Here is a 17546-nt window from a genome sequence, read left to right as displayed (position 1 = left end):
GGTTCCTCCATCTGCAGCAGCTGCAACCATCAAACGCTGCTTTCACTTTAATGCATCATTAATTTCACAGGGAGGAAACCATATGCAATAATGAGCACAGCACAGAGCGTGACTTCAGTAACAAGGCAGCACTGGAGGGTTTTGTAAATATTGTAACAGCCTTGATTTGTGTAGCATTTTTTTAGAATAAAGTGCTTCACATGATCAATACTTTGCTCTCAGTTAACAATCGTACGTCCTCAGCACACCGGGGCGTTTCCATGTGAAGCCCCTCGAGTGAGAATGCAGCAATAACGTTCGTTCTTTTAGTCCGGTGCCATGTTGTTAAAGATGTTAAATATCAGAGCAGCTTAGAGACGAACAGTGTAAAAGATTTATAACGACATTTGGAATGACGTCATCACTTTAACCGGTCTTGCTTTTTGATGTGGAGATGAAATGCGGTGATGTATTTTTGGATTTTAGTGTTGTTTAGTTTTTTATGATGAATGCCTGGTGTTTCTTTGTGTTTCCTTTGTCTAGTAACATCTTGGGACCACGTTGGGAATAAACACATGCTATTCTTTGGATTAATTTATATGTTTACTTGACTGGAGCCGTGTTCAGCCTTTTAGCTATACCAGAGTTAGCTAGAAGCTAATTTACATGTGTAGTAGCTGGTCGGGATACGGACAGAGGCTCTGTTGAGAAAATATACATTTAATTTCATACAGTGATAGACAACATATTTAATAACTACACAACATCAGCAAACTCAACAACTACAATAAGATTTCAAAAATGAAATGAAGCGATTATGGGTACAAGATCGGGATGATTTTATCTTTTATTATAAGATTTTTGTCTTTATCTGTCTGATGAAAAAAAAACAAAAAACAATCAATCTGTCACTTTATCAATCACATGAGAAGAGACAAAACGCAGGATGACGCAGTAACATAACAAAGAAAAAGATCCAACCAAGATGAAGAGAAAGATGTTCTTGGTCAAGGTTTGTTGAAACTTGTCTTTAAATTACTGAAAACGTGAATACTGAATAATGAGTAAAGATGTGAAAACCTCGGGGCTGCATGCAGTATTTCTACCACGTCCACAGAGGGACTTAACATGTCCCTTAGCTGCCAAATACCTCTGGTTCTGCTGAACTTACTATGTCTTTTCCTTTTGTTCCACTTAGATATTGAGTGGTGAGAACCAGAGTTCTGTCAGTGAGATCTGATCAACTTTACAGGAGAGAAAAAAACAAAACAAAACAAAACAAAAAAAAACAACAGAAAAATAACAACATTACGCAAACTTTAATTCAATCCATAAACACTTGGGTGACGATATACTTAATGATCAGTATTTTAGCAGTTGCGAGTGCACTTCAGTTCAGGTTGTTTTGTTTTAGGTCATTTGGTTTTGGATCAATAACTGGATTGGTTATAATTTACATTTGCCCTTTTGGCAGTAGAGATAGCAAATAAAGAGAACGTATTTGCAATACATAACTCATGTTTTACTCTTATGCCCCTGGTTCCAACCACTAAATATAATATTCCTGTAATACTCTTTAATAATCAGATTTTTACAAGCTGGGTACCAAAAACTTCAGTAACCCCACAGCTGAATTTCAGTACATTTTGGTATTTCAATAAAACAAAGACACCAACAGAGGATTTCAAATGTGACTGCAACTTCTTAAATGCTTAAAACGTCACAGAAAGACGCTCAAACGTGAGCAAGCGTTGGTCCGTCTGTATGTTTTGCACCGTCTACTGCAGCTCAAAGTGGCGGCTGGGTTAATAACAAGTCCAAACACAAATGGGTTTAATTCATCACATGAGTGGCTGCATAAAACAATAATATTACTGGTGTTATTTACATATTTTCCTGCAGGCTGGTGAGGGCACATCCTCCTCTCTGTCCGGTTTGCCACTCACATGTTGTCAGCATGAAAAACACCAGAAAGAAAACCTGACACTGTTGATTAAGACGTCCACTACACAGAGATGAAATACAACCCTGGTCACATCCCCCTCTTACTCTTTCTCTCCGTCACTTTCTCCTCCACTTCTGCTCCTTCTCTCTCCATTCTTTCTCTTCCTTTAACCAGAACCTTTCCTCTTTTTGATCTCCTTCTTTTTTCTCTGTCCTTGCTATCGCTGGAGGTGCTGAAAGACCTGGGCAGCAGTAATAGTCTCTTCATAGTTTGCTTTCAACCCCAATCGCCTGCAGTCATCTCTCTCTCCTCTCTCTGCTCTGCCAGGGGAAACATCCAAAATAGGTCATAGGGAGACATCTTGGCCATGTTATGAATTCTCCTCATAATTGTTTGTGTCATCATGTAGATTTTTCAATAGACACTGCTTCCCTCCTCTTCAGAGTGCTTACCCTCATCTCTACATTTCCAAACAAATATTCGCCCTTATTCAAAGCCGAGCGCGCTCAGCACGGAAAACGCTGCCGAGCACCCTCAGCCCCGACTGTTTATCATACGGGGGCTCCTACGGTATATATATCCACCTCTGGTGTGCATTGACTGCGACACGCAACCCACTGGGTTAAATTAGACAAGCCGGCTCCGCCTCATTCTGGGAAATGTGGGCAAACTGGGTCATGACATGGCCCGGTGCCTGATGGGAGACTTAACCCCACTCAGTGTCCTCAAGTGGAGCGGGACAAAATGCAAAATGCAAAAAACAAAAAAAACAAAAAAAACAAAAATCAATTATCAATTTTAAAGGAACAGCTCAGCAAAAACTGAACATTTCATCAGCTTAGCAGCTATGCTAACACCTGGGATTGTGACCTGTAGTTTCCCCAGTAAACACACCGACGTCTTCGACTGTTCTAGTCCCTCCTGACCGGCCTTATGAAGACATTACTAATACAGTGCCATGGTGGTTTTGTTGCCAGGTGTGGCTCTTGGCATTGGCCATGTTCGTTGCGTGATTAAATGAGCTATGTGCTGAAATCAGTTAGTACGCAGACATTGTGTTTTACAGGAAGAAGGGAGGAACAGATTTTGATATGAACATTTGAAGACCATGGATGTGATGTTAAACTGTTCAATGTCTTGGATTTTGAAGAAAAACATCGGACATATTTAAGTGGCTGTTATCTATAACAGTGAGCACAACTTGAATTGGATTTGGATCCAAAATTTGAATTTGCACAACGTGGATTTAAATATGTTTTCACAGAGTGGAAACTATTTTCATCCGCTAACATCAGAGGTTAGAAATCTGTAATTACCACCAGTGTGCAGCTGAGATAATGGATATTCTAACGGTTTTAACGTATCTTTCATAGTTTGAGAAGTATATCCAAATGGATGTGACGGATTTTGGTGCAGATCCAGACATGTGGGGAGAGAAACCACAATTACCCTCAGCAGCTATTTTCCAAATGTTGTAAATGATAGTTTAACAGTTATGAGTGGTTTAAATATAGAGTGATGCAGGACCATCAAGTTTGATATTGGATCAGGCTTTTGATTGGATTAAAGGAGACTGCTGGGCTGTTCTTTCAGGTTGATTTAAACTCAAGTTTTGTTTTCTTTCTACAAATCAGGCTCTGAGTCTGAGATGATTCATCTTCAGCTACAACTCGAGTCTAAAGACGAGTCAGTTTATTTCTTTGTAATTCGGAGGCTTTACCAGATCATTTACTTTTACTGCTGTCACTTCACAACAGTTTTAGTTTCCAGTTATCTCTCACTTTCTGTCTGGACACAGAAAATTCTCCGCCACATCTGCTTTCTTCTCTTCATCCATACTTTATTCCTGTTGATAAGTGGTCGTCGTCTCCGCGAACGTCTGCTCTCTGGTCTCTCTGGTCATCTGCCTGTCAAAGCTCCACAAACCGTCGTCTAACTGCAGCAATTCCGCCCGTCCTCAGCCAATAAAGATAAGAACAGGACGGCTGGAATGTGGAGCCGAGAGGTGACAGAGACGTAAACTGACATAAAGTCCGACACTTTCTGTAACAACCTTTAAAACTGTTTTTGTTTATCTGATCATTTGGACACTGTGTTTAATGATCAGGAACTTTTTACGTAAATTTAACATCAGTACGACGCGACTGTTTAGACACGGCACTAATTCAAACCGTCCATGTCAGTTTTTTTACACTCACTGGTAGTTCGACAGCTCTTTGGAAAAAAAAAAAAATGTGTTCTGCCTTTACTTTTCAGCAGCAGCAGTAACTTGTTTGGTATAAATAAAACTGAAACTTCAATGTCATCAGCAGGAAATGAAAAAGAAACGAGGTCACAGTGTTTAAATCACAGGTGTGTTTTTTCTTTTTTTTTTTTTTTTAACTGAAATCTATAGTAATAGTATAGTACTGTGATTCTGCAAAGCAAATTACTGTATACTATGTGACAGTATAATACTGTGTATTCAGTCAAAAAAGAAATCCAAAAAAGTTGTTCAGAAAATCGCAGTAATCAAGTCACCACAGTATAAGTCGCAGTACGTAACTATGCACAGTATCAAAATCAGTAGAAACTGATAACATACTGTAGAAAAAGTGCAGAGCACCATTCAGTGAGAGGAGAACAAGTCAAAATTAAACAAAAAAAATCTGTTAACATTAAGAGTACGAAATGTCAGAGAGCAAAAGGTGACGTCTGCATATCGCTTTTGTATTCCATAAAATCGGAAACTCAAGATGTTAAATTTTAATTTCTATAAAACGGAGAGAAGAATGCTGTTGCTCAATGCCGATTTATTTAAATTGCTTTAATTAATACAAAGATCATAATCTGTGATACACAGGAGCAAATCTATGGAACAATGACAGCATAAAAAAAACAAAAAAAAAACGTTTGCCCATGAACGGCTCTGTTATATATAATATTCAACGCCTGGTTAGACTTCCAAAGTAAAGCTTGCTGACATTAAGTTTAGATACTACGATTTTGCCACACTACACTTTTAGTCTGTTGTCAATCGGTCACAGTTTGGTTTAAGAAAAGACTCAACAACCACAATCACTCAGGTTACTTACATAAAGCATCTTAAGTGACGTAATCGCCAAAGTCCAGTGTGACTCATCAGTACGCCCCCACCACGCTTCAAGAAGTGATGCTAGAGGGGTAACTACAGCCTCAAACTTGAGCTTGATTTATGCTTCCTGCACTGACTCTATGCCGTAGCGATGGCGTCGGCTGTCTGTGGCTTCACGCTCTTCACTGTAGCCTAACTGCACGTCAGTTAAAAGGTAATTCAGCATCTACAAGCCTCTGTCCATGTTGATCCTGTCTTTATTCTTACACTGGTCAGAAACATCTAACCCAGCCTCCCCGCTCCACACACACACACACACACACACACACACACACACACACACACACACACACACACACACACACACACACACACACACACTCACACACAGTCGGGTCCTGGTCTCTGGACCACCGGCAGGCCGGGCTCTAATGATTTCACAGCAGCAGATTTAACAGAGGGTGGCTGCTCTGTGTCAGACGAGCCCAGAGGCTTTAGAGCGGCTGACAGTCAAAACATCGACATAAAGGTTTGACCCTGAGAAATCCAGAGGTGGAGACGGTTCAGGGACCCACTTCTCTAAAAGCATTTTAACACGAGAGGCTACAACACTCCACTCAGTATTTTACAGAGTGAGTAATAAGTGTTAAAACGCTGAAAGGGAATGACTTCCATAAGTTAGGGTCAGTCTTGTTGTTGATACTTTACTATCCAAGCTCCTCAATTTAATCTTAATTTATCTTAAACATGCAATAGAATTGTTTTGTGCTTTGACGGATCATTACAAAGTGAATGTTACTTTCACAGTGTAGCTGTCACAGAATTATCACACCATCAGAGTTTAGGTCGGTTCGTATGCGGTCTGCCACCGGCACTAAGTCTCCCAGGAAAACGCAGCAGCCTGGCACCATTTCTATCTGCTTTCACATCTCTATAACAGTCTAACTGAACGACTGCACGACGTGTTTCTTTTTCCTGTGTCCCGGGATAATCAATACATTGCAAGCACCGCAGTAACTACCACTGAGGGCACTGATGTCCTCTGTGGTTCTCTCTGGAAATGTGGGTATTTTAGGAACCTGGAGGGAGTTTGCATACACTGAGGGGTGTTTTACAGAATGATTCTGGTATTTTTTTGACACGATACATTAAATCTGACAAGATTCAGCCCAGTAGATAAAAAAATAAAGGACCGATCATGTCCCCATCTTAATATTCTTGCTGGCATGAGCAGAGTTGGTGTGTTTAGGTCTTTGTCTTAATAATAATAAAAACAAAAAACAAAACACAGTTTTATCTGAGAATGCACTGTCACAATGATATAAGCATTTTTTGTTGTTGTTGTTTGGAGAAGACATGATTATTTGCAGGGCAGAGACACGTTAGGGAATAAAATGTTCAGAAAAAAAAATAGACAATTGATGGAATAAATAGTAACACTAATAATAATAATTAACAATAAATTCAACTAATTGAAGAAGTGAGACTGAATTAATGGTTTCTGGTCACACTGTTCAGATGGACGGTGGCGTCAGTATTTGTAAAATCCTGTTCACAGTCCTGACTGCACGATCACAATATCTTTCTGACTGGAGTCGGCTCCACAGAATTTGACACTAACTGAGATGTTAAGTCTAAAAAAAGGCTGTAGAGTTTTATAACTTGACTGCAACTTGTCAAGTCCACATAGTAAAATAATAAATGTTTAAAGTTAGGATACAGCTGAAGTTTACACCATGAGCAGTCATGAAGTCGAGACTCTGGTGGGTCAAACTGTCAGGCAAATATTAATGTGGGGCACCAGTTTATTGGTAATTGTCGAGCGATATTATATATTGCTGTATCGATATTTTGTCCCACCTGAAGTTGGTGGTAGTTTCTACTTTGATGGCAATGGGAGCAATCTAATATTAATAAATACTAATAATTTCTGCAGTTGGAAGTCGGTGCGGATTATCTTTGATCTTTAGATAAACATGTGCATCACATTTGTTTGTTAATATGACTGTTTGCAGTGAAGATGCAGTTTTACCTGTTTCATCAGTTTTGTCTCCTAGTGTGTTGAAGAAGGGAGCAGAACATTGTTTAACATACAGAGAATTCAGACTTGTACAACTGTTTTGTTATCAACTGTGATGTGTGGTACCAACTCCTGCTGTGCAACCACACGCTCTTTAATCCCAGAAAGCAGTATTTCAAATTCTAGTTGAGATACTAAAGCTTGTAAAGATAGCACATGCCGAACTGAGGGAAACTGAGAATTTGATCTAATATCACACTTGTTCAGAAGTAAACGTGGTGTCGTGAGCTGAAATGCTTTCTGCAGTATAAACATCATATCGTTATTTGTTTTTCTCTGAGAGTTTTGAAATAAAGGAATTAAATTAAGGACACTAAGTGGAAATGTAAGATATTATCACCAGTATAGTGTCTTTGCACAATAATTATTATAATTAAATATAATTAATTAATATTATAAAGTGTGCTTCCTAAATGTTGGTCAACTTATCAATCCTTCGGTTATATGATATGAAAAAGAGGAAATTCATCTGTGTGAAGGTTTTTTTTGTTTTTTTTTTTGTATAGAAACACTCTGGAGGTCATTGTGCTTGGTAACATAATTGCCCCACCGGCTCTTAATGGCGGAGGCAGCTAGTTAAAGTCCCTGCTTGTCCATTCATACTCGGCTCTCTCTCCACCTCCCTCTCCTGCTCATTAAAACGGTGAATGGCCCACAGATGTGGAGTCGCCCCCATTAGTTTTACCTGGAAGGAGCGCTGGGAGAGGTGCAGTTAGGAAGCGGAGTTAAACACCAGGGCGAGGGCTTCGTTTCCCCGCCGGGGCCACCCAGGATTTAAGATGTTTTCACTGCCCGGTGCTGTAAGGAGACGTGTCCGTCCACTGACTGATGTTACCTGCTGCAGGTAGAGAGACAGGAAGCTGAGGGCGTCCTCAAAGACAGGAGGGAGGGTACTTTACAACACACAAATCCACTTTGCTCTCTTTCAATCTCTTGCTGACAAACAGAGCAGTTTACACCTGGTTCTGCTCACTGGATCAGAATGAAGACCATCCTCTCGAGTCTTAATCTCCAGCAAAGGTTAACGTTGTTTTAACAGAGTTTTGGAAACAGAAACACAAATCCTTAAATTATTGGATGATGACAATGTAAATCTTTCCTCAAAGTTTCTGCACTATTAGGTAGAGGAGGGTGGCCCTCTGTCCACATGCCTTACTCAGTCTCTGGCTCAGTATTTAATGGTTTGGGCCCCCGTTTCACAATTAAAATGAATCTTAATGCTATGTCGTAAAATGTTTTGGGCAGTGGTGCGCTCTCCGCTTTCTGACAACAGTTTGACCCTTCCCTCTTTCAACGTGCTTTGACAAGCGTCCACACTGTTCAACTCAATATTCGCAATGATAATCAGATTTTATTTTGCACTCAAATATTCTTTATGACAATAACATTGACATTTGTTGCTGCTTTAGTAAAACGTAGTGTTTTTGGTATGTGATGTAAGTGATCTATATTTACTGATGTACACGAACTAACTAACTAACTACTATGATTATGCAGTAATGTGCCAAAGAGAGGGAAAAGAGGGAGCTGGCAGGTGTTTTAGACCCAAATGATAATGTAACGACTAACTCGTTTCTCTTGTTAAAGCAGATTTGGGGAGGGTCCATTCACGAGACTCAGTTTTCAGGGGCCTTGCTGTTTTCTGTGGGAGCAGCGGGACAGACGAGCGAGTGACTAGCTGGTGAAGACAGTGGAGCATTTAGCAGCTAAAGAGCCAGATGATTTTCCTACGATGTTGATGAACGCTGGACTCTCATTTGCAGGCATGTTTGTGTTCTGATGCATGGTGCAAAATTAATTAATTGAGGTTTAGCATTTGCAAACACTGTCACATAATCTGGTCTTTAACCATAAAATCGAAGAGGTTTACAGTAACGTGTCGTTGTCCCGAGTGCAGCAGCAGCAGTTTGTCTCCGCTGTGTTCCCTCCTATCTGTAAAGACCCTAAAATAGCCCCTCAGCTCAGGCTTCATGATGGTGTCGGATCAGCCTGTGGAATGCAGCGACAAGCTCTCAGACTCAGATTGGATGCTTATCACAGCTACGTGAGCTCTGATTGGATGCTTATCATAACCATATCCTGTTGTCAGCTGATGGAATGACCTTTACACTATCAGCGTGGGATGCCATCGCAGGGCGAGGCGGCAGCGAGCGGACTTTCCCCGATTCTTTTTCACACCTTTAGGCTCCTTCTGTGGGCCTGAGAGCCACAAAGATAATTTATTAGTGAGTTACAAGCTCTGTAGCTGAGAGGAGACACCTTTTTAGGAAAATGTAGGTAAAATTGTTCTGATATTTGTGGGTTCAGACTACTCACTGTGTATGTGTGCCGCTGCCAGAAATGTGGAGCATTGGCTGACCAAAAACGTAACCTGTTTAGTTTCATTTATAAAAAAACTGAGAGATGTTAAATAGCTACCCTAGTCGACAACTCAAAATGTATTAATTTAACAGTCATGGCTTATCCTGCTTTTCATTCTGCCCATGTGACCGTCAATAAGGCAGATTTTAATTCTCAGTGGAAAATGCAACAGTTTTAAGATACATTGCTGTAAAAATAGAAAATGTTGCGTTCTCTGGAGAACCCCATCCTTGTATAGATTTGGTCCCTGATAAACCTGGCTTTCATTGTGGTAATCTTTCTGCCACCGGGCTGGATTTTTCCTGGTAAAACGAAGGACAAATTATGACACAAAGAAATTGAACAAATCACTGATTGAAGAGGCAAAGAAGAAGAGTGATAGGATCCGAGGTAGAATGGACGGGCATTCACGGTGTTGTGTCAAAGTCTGTTCCCCCGTTGATATGTGTTTCCTCTTCCCACCGGGACTTGAGACACTTCAAAACCGGCATTCAGTAAGTAACACAACCTACCAACCTGCCTTCTTATTAACTGCTTGTTTTTTTATAGCACTGAGATGAGGGTTTCTAGATCAAACTGGGATTCTTGCACTTGTTTTTTGCTTTGGATAGTAGCCAGGCTGCTGACGGTAGCCATGTTTTTAACAGCGGCGCCAACAGCAACACCACGCGGAGATGTTAGGTTATGACAAACATGATTCACCCCCCCCCCCCAAAAAAAATATTAACAAATCAGATTTATCTGATAATGCATTTTCAACTGAGAACGAAAGAAATGTCCACATTTTTTATTTATCTATTTTTTTGTTCAGTCATGTGACATGAACCAGCCCTGTCACCAGAATTAAATTCTGGCATCAGCCGTACCGTATCGTTCACATTCACACTGCATGTATGTAAGATGTGGCTGGTGATGGTGTGACAGCTAAACGAGAAGGTGTTTCAACATTAATGCACAAGATAATTACGGGATATTGGTGATGAGATGTCGGGGTTGTTTTGCACACGTGTTTATGGCGATGAAACCAGGTTTATTAAGCCAAAACATCGAACATCAGATGAGTTTGAACTTTACTTTTTTTGTCTATTTTGTCTATTTTTTTTTTTCTATTTCTCCTTTGTCACAGCACTGTGCTTTTGTTCAGGTTAGATTAAGGCACAACAACTACTTGGTTAGGATTAGGGAAACATCATATTTCAGCTTAAAACACTTGTTTTGGTTGCTGCAAACACAGCTGGAGATGTCCTGAGGTCTCCAACATCCAACGGGGTCTCTCTTATAAATGCTAGACTCAAACCAACCAAACCTCAAACAGCTTGGCAGCCTTGTCACCTGCATTATAGCATCCATTAGCGTTTAGCTAAAAGAGAATCTGGAGTCCTTGTTCTCCATAAACTAATCATCCATACACAGATATATGACTGTGGGTTTAGGTGGCATCCTTTTGTTTTGACCTTCTGTTTATTCCTTAAATGCTTTTTTTCTGCTACCACACATGTGGAGGTTCTGATTGTTTTATTCTGATAATCTCACATATAAACTGTCACTGATTACGGTTAAGATACTTTAACGATCATGATGACTAGTCTAAATTACACCTAAGACAGAGATGACTGCCGAATTCTTGGGTGTAATTTCGAGGCCGGAACATAAATCTGACCATGAGTGCTTTGTGGCTGGCCAGGTCAGTCGTCCTGTGGGAAAAGAGAGATGAGAGGCTCAGGGTCAATCTGGGCTAAGCCCTGCTGGTGCCAGTGGACCCCCCGGTTCCCCCGACAGACCCTGCAACAGTGCTGACATCATACCCGGGTCAAATACTGTCGATGAAAAGTCGAAGAAAAGGACTTAATGTCTGTTTCAGCCTGATGGGAGTCACATGAGCATGAATGATGTCAGGTGGGCTGTCAAACCATGGATGTCATTTTCCTAATGATATAAATATTTTCAAAACAGTTTAAACGTTGGAAATGTTTCTGCCACTCCTGGATATGTCACAACTTTATGTTTCTTTAGGTTAAATTTACAGTATTATGTTTTGACAACACTGTGCTGGTGGCCTAGTTAGGTTTTGGCACATAAAACACTTGGTTAAGGGGATGAAAATTCAGTCCCGGAGCTGAAGTAAAACCAGGGGGAGGTTTGGTCCTACAGAAAACATTGCTGGAGCTTCACAGCAAAACACCATTGCAGCATTTTCCAATTAAGTAAAGTAGCTGAGGACTTGTTTAAAATACAAAAAGACAACCAAAACATATTGGCAACACACAGCTTGTTCGACATAATCCAGGACTCTGGAAGCCCCGAGATCCCAAATTGATTTGAAAATATGTTATTTACAGGGAAATATTCACTAAAGTGTTTGAAGGGGTGCACGAGCTTGTTGACCGTGTAAATAACGTCTTATCGGATCAATGTGGGATCTCAGGGCTTGTAGAGACTTGGATTACAATGAGGGGCTGGTATTGTTTTTTATGTTTTAAAAGAAGTTTCCAGCTACTTCAGTTGTTTCAGAGAACGCTGCAACGCTGTTTTGCTGCAAGGCTTCAGAAATGTTTTGTGCACTGTGAAAGGTCACCTGACTTTCCATCGGCACAGGGTGAGTTGATAATTATTAAATTTTAATTTCTAAGTGACCGTGTCCGACATAAAATACCTGCCAAACGGCCAACCACAGTTTGAGTCACACCAGTGGATATTTGTAAGGACACCTTTGAGATATTTCCAGACATTTTTGTCGCATCAAAAGTCTGTGTTTTTATAAGGAGACCTGATGACATTCCCAAAAGTTTTTTGTGGTGACTAAAACGGGCTATTTTTGACAGGCAGTTGAACCATTGGCATCAGATACCATGGCCACCAAAATAGGTATTCTAATTTTTTTCTAACCATAAGCAAGTGTTTTTTGCACCTAGCCTAAGCAGAACGTAAGAGCTAGCTAACATTTATTCTAGCGTCTGGGTTGTTTGATTTTGTCCAACCCTTGTTTTAAATTATTCATGTGTTTACTTTCTTTCAGACCTCATGTGATGACGACCTCTTTGTGAGTTTTGAAAGAATTGGTACTTTGTGTTCGTCTCATTAATGTTGAGAAACCTGTTTGCAGACCAGAGCTGATGGCGTCGCCCCAAACACGACTAATAACAACAGAACTTAACAGAGCTGAGTCTAGTAAAACTGAGTGCAGGTTTTGGGAGCTCGGCTCAGGCGCGGTGGAGCACCATTTTCCCATTCCCCGGCTTTTCCATGTCGACTTCGCTCTGCAGCCTCACTCCTGAGGAAAAACAGACGCCTCCTCTGCCGCCGCCCTCCTTCTCCTCCTCCCCCTCCTCATCCTCTGCCGGCTTTCTTCTCCTTCCCCCCCTTTTGCCCCTTGGGCTTTTTTTTATGGCAGGGCTTCTAACACATGACCTCTGCCGTGCATTAGACTGCATGTACACGTCCATACACAACAAAATAAACAAGAACAGTGTGTGATAAAGTAGGAGAATGAGCTTTTGAATGTGAGCATTGTTACTCAATTCTCCCCGTGAGGTGAAACTCAAATCTCTGCCAGTTTTCAGCAGCGTTTTGATTTATCCCCTTCAAAACACATTTGTACTGTAATCCAATCAAACAGCAGCCTCAGAGAGTCAGAAATCATCTTTGCCTCATGGAGATTTTTGTCCGCCTCTCTTCTTATTCCGCCTCGTCTGGCCGAACGCTCCTGTGAACTGTCCGGCTCGCCATCGGGTTATGCAGGATGACAAGCTGTAATTTGGTGTACACATTTACCTCATTTGCATGAGAAGCATTTATGCTGCCTGCCACCGAGCTGAACGAATTAGGCCGGCGGTTATTCGCAGCCTAAATAACGGAGGCTAAATTATGAGCGATGCTGGGAAGTGAGGGAGCTCCTCATTACAACAGAGCGGGTTTTTGTTAAGTTACGGCCTCCAGCGTCTACTTGTGCATGACTTGCAGGTGAGTGACGTCAGTGTTGTGTTGAGGTGAAGCTGCCATTTTGAATCCGAAAACAGCGAACAACTGACAAGCAGAGCGAGTTTCACCCGACTGGCAGAAGCGATGCCTCCCGATCTGCTGCTTTCTGAAAGAAATCCCAAAATGGAAAAGAAACTTCCAAAATCATCAGCGCTGACACTGGTTCCCTATAAATCTCACTATCACTACACAATTTTGCCTGCCACCGGGCACGCCTGCATCCCGGTACATGAAGGTTAACTGATGATCCACCTCTATTAGAGGCTAAATGTTCGAATGAACTCACATTTTGTTCTGTGTGTTGTTGTTATTTTTGACTATGAGGAAAACGGAAATGATCCAGTTGTCTTTTGAAACAGCACTTGCAAAAATAGAGCCACTTGTAAGACACTAGAAGGGGAAAGTTGCCCGTTGCCACTTTAAATAAATTCAAATGTGGGACTTTGTGATGAGCAAATCCATCTTTAACTTGGTTTAGTGTTAGTTTCTTGGAATTACCCTCAAAATACAAGAGCAGGAAGGTAGAGAGAAAGTCTGTAACTAAAAAAGTGTGAAAAGGCAACTGGACGAACTCATAAACCACAGAAGCATAAGGCCGAACATCCTTGCTGGAGTATTCACACAGTTTTTTTTTGTATTATTAACACAGTATCATGTTTCACGGTTATCATGAATACCACAATATTGCGACACTCCTAGCTGGACCTCAGCACAACTGAATCACACTGCTGTTCAATGACTCAAAGGGTTAAATATGTGAGATTTGAACACTAATACTACAACAAACCAACCGATGACTGAAGGGGCGAGAACAAAACCTTTTTGGAGGATTTATAATTAAAGCAACTGCAGAAAAGGAAAATATCAAGTCATTTTTATTAAAAAAACATCACAAATTTGCCTCAAAGCATTTCAGGGCCGATGCCTTTTATTAGAAATCAAGGAGACTGAAAACAGATATTTGGGGCCGATATTCATTTGCAGTAAAAATGAAAGTATATGTGTCAAAATTTAGATGAACCACTTAGGAAAACAAGCAGAGTTTACTCAAATGCTGTAATCAGGTACAAAAAGTAGGCACATTTTTAAATTAGTTGATGTCATCTGCAATCTGACTATATAGAGATACTGATGATCAGAAAATGCTGAACGTCTGCCCTGAAAATCAGCCTACACCTACTTCACAGTCTGTACAACAGATGAGACTCGCACACACACACACACACACACACACACACACACACACACACACACACACACACACACACACACACACACAAAAAAAAACACAAAAAAACAAACAAAAAACCTTGAACAGGAAACAAAACCGCATCAGATCTCTTAGACTGTAGACCAATAAAGCTAATCTCATAAGTAAGAGATTAGTTTACGTTCAGGGACGTGCTTTAGCGTTATACGACATACATTTTAGCATACTGATTTATAAGTGATGGCTGAGGATGCTGAAAATACATTTGATCACCTTTATTGTTCTAATTTGTTGTAAAGATGCACAAATGTATCATCAGAGTAATTTATTTTGAAGGGGTTAGAGACAGGATGGTCCTGACAAAAGGTTTCAGTATAACTAAATATCAATATAACTTTATACATTTGCAGATTACCTTTTAATTTAGATATTTAGAGTTGGAAAACAAAATGTAACCGCCTTTGCTTTTTGGTAAATATTTGTTGAATTCAGGTTAAGTTAAAATATTAAATAGACAGATGTTCAACAGATGTAACTGTGAGTGTGAACAGGGCCTTCCTGAAAAACAGAGCATTTCTCTCCGAGTTTACAAACCGTTGCTACTGCTCTCCTGATGTCAGGTGTTCTGCTCGTCAAGACAGAAATCAGGCAGCAAATTCCCCCAAACAAAGGAAGATTAAAACAAAGCGGAAACAGCACTTCTGGATGTGTTTGAGTCCGATACAAACAACTTCTGTGAGGCGTAATTTTATTGTTTTGAATTATAATATAGGCCCGATGTGACTCCGGTCCGTTCCCAACTGAATTCTGCAGTTGAATTTCTCCAGACCTCTGTGGGCCCGTGAGGACAGAGGACTGCACGCGAGATCACATCGAGTCATTTCCCCCCGTCCTGACGACCGTCACAGCCAAACACACAACATGTGACAGGTAGTTTATTGTCCACTCGGGTGGTAAAGTTTTCAATGAAACAGCAGCGGAGGGCACCTGCTGACACCGAGTGAAGCTCGAGTCGAGCTCAGAGCGACGGTGGCATCAAGACTTTACTGCTTTTATCATCCTGGACGTGGTTTTTACTTCTAATACATCAAAACGTAAACTGCAAACTACTTAAATAATTAGGTACCAGCTCTATATTTTATGATGCTTGACCTTTAAAATGAAACATATATAATGAAGTTTGCAGACTCGGATATTAAATCTTAGATGATATCCTCTGCCGGAGGAAACACACGAGACAGCAATATGATGAATACTGGAGTCTTGACATTTCTGAACCGCAAACATGCGAGTGCCTGGTTCACTTTAAAATACAAACTCAACTTTGCCCCTGTCAGTTTGTCTTGTTTAACTTAATTCCTTACTTGAGTCATTTTCTCTTTCTGGGTTTCTGTGACTATGAAGAGAGTAATAAGCAAAATAAATCCATCCAGAGAGCAATTCTAAAAGTACAACTAAAACTAAAATATACATACAATATATTTACATGTGCTACTAGGAGCCACATTGATTATTGGATCTGATATCCAGCATCTTTCTCATGATAGGAAACAGTCTTTCTTTCTTTCTTTCTTTCTTTCGGTCTTTTCTTTTTCTTTTGTGTGTGTTTGCATACAAATAATACACATTAATATACACAGGAGCAACAGAAGACATAATGGAAAGGTGCAAAAAAACCCACACACTCTCCAGTGCAAAACAGCACAAGACCATTTAAAAAGAAAAAAATAATGATGATAATAATAATAATAATAATAATTAAGAAGATGGGAAAGAGACAAAGAAGAAGTGAAAAGCAAAAAAAAAAAAAAGCTAGAGTTAGTGGGTTGTTTACAGAGATCATTGATGAGGATAACTTTTGACAGCCTCTGTAAATCCAAACTGTTCGGATGAGTTTATAGTTTTTTCGGGTGGAATCAATATGAAATGAGCGACAGCAGGAACATTGTTCATGACAGAGTCTGTACTCTGACAGAACAGAACAAACAAAGGTTCAGATGATTGAGTTTGATGCACGCAGATGATTCTCTATGCTCGTTAAGGAGAAATAAAATAAATGAGAACATGTTTAGTGAGAGGAGTTACCAGAACGTAATAATCTGCAACTAGAAACTAAACTGATCATATGAATGTGGTGGAGCTGAAGTTTAAACTAGCAGAAAACAGTAACTCAAAATTGTACTTGTAATTACATTCCATGTGTAAACTGACTATTACTTATCCATGTAACTGTATTGAAGATCGGTTCCTTAAAAAAAGACTGTACATTGTAATAAATATAAAAGTGTGTATGCTGACAGAGGTCACGTCCTCCTGTAATCAGGGTTTAATGAAACAAAGAGGAGTTTACGTTTCACATTCAGTAGCTGCAACCTTCGGTCACGCAGACAAATGATGTGACAGTCCTTGAACCTGCACGGTCAAAGTGATTTTTCATCTTATCGTGAGCTGCAGGATCACCTTATAGATTATTTGATATGATTAAGGACAAACTGACTGCTGTCTGTCTTCAGTCTGCTGCTTGTTCCTTTTAATTAAAGTTTTATTTGCTGTTTGTTGTAACTTTTTTATTGTCTTCTTTTAACGTTGTTTGTGTCTTTCTACGCTGCTGTCCTGCTGGGACATCTTGAAACGAATGAGGCATTCCTGGTTACATGAAACCAATAACATGTCGTGGGTTTTTAAATGCCGAATCTTTTGTAGCCTAGCTTAAGACTAAATATCTGAATGTTTGACTATATGTGATTGTGGGGAATGTATGTATTTACTCTCACGCAAAACAATGAAAACAAAAGTAGCAAATAGTTTTAGGATGCTGTGAAGTAGCGCAGGATCATGAGAGTTGTTGTCATTGTTAATGAACCTTCATCGCCAATTAAACTGACTCAGGCACAAATGTTCACAGACGAGGTGTTTGAGG

This window comes from Acanthopagrus latus, chromosome 13 (assembly GCF_904848185.1).
Source record: "Acanthopagrus latus isolate v.2019 chromosome 13, fAcaLat1.1, whole genome shotgun sequence".
Classification (NCBI taxonomy): Eukaryota; Metazoa; Chordata; class Actinopteri; order Spariformes; family Sparidae; genus Acanthopagrus; species Acanthopagrus latus.
This window is presented reverse-complemented; position numbering follows the sequence as displayed.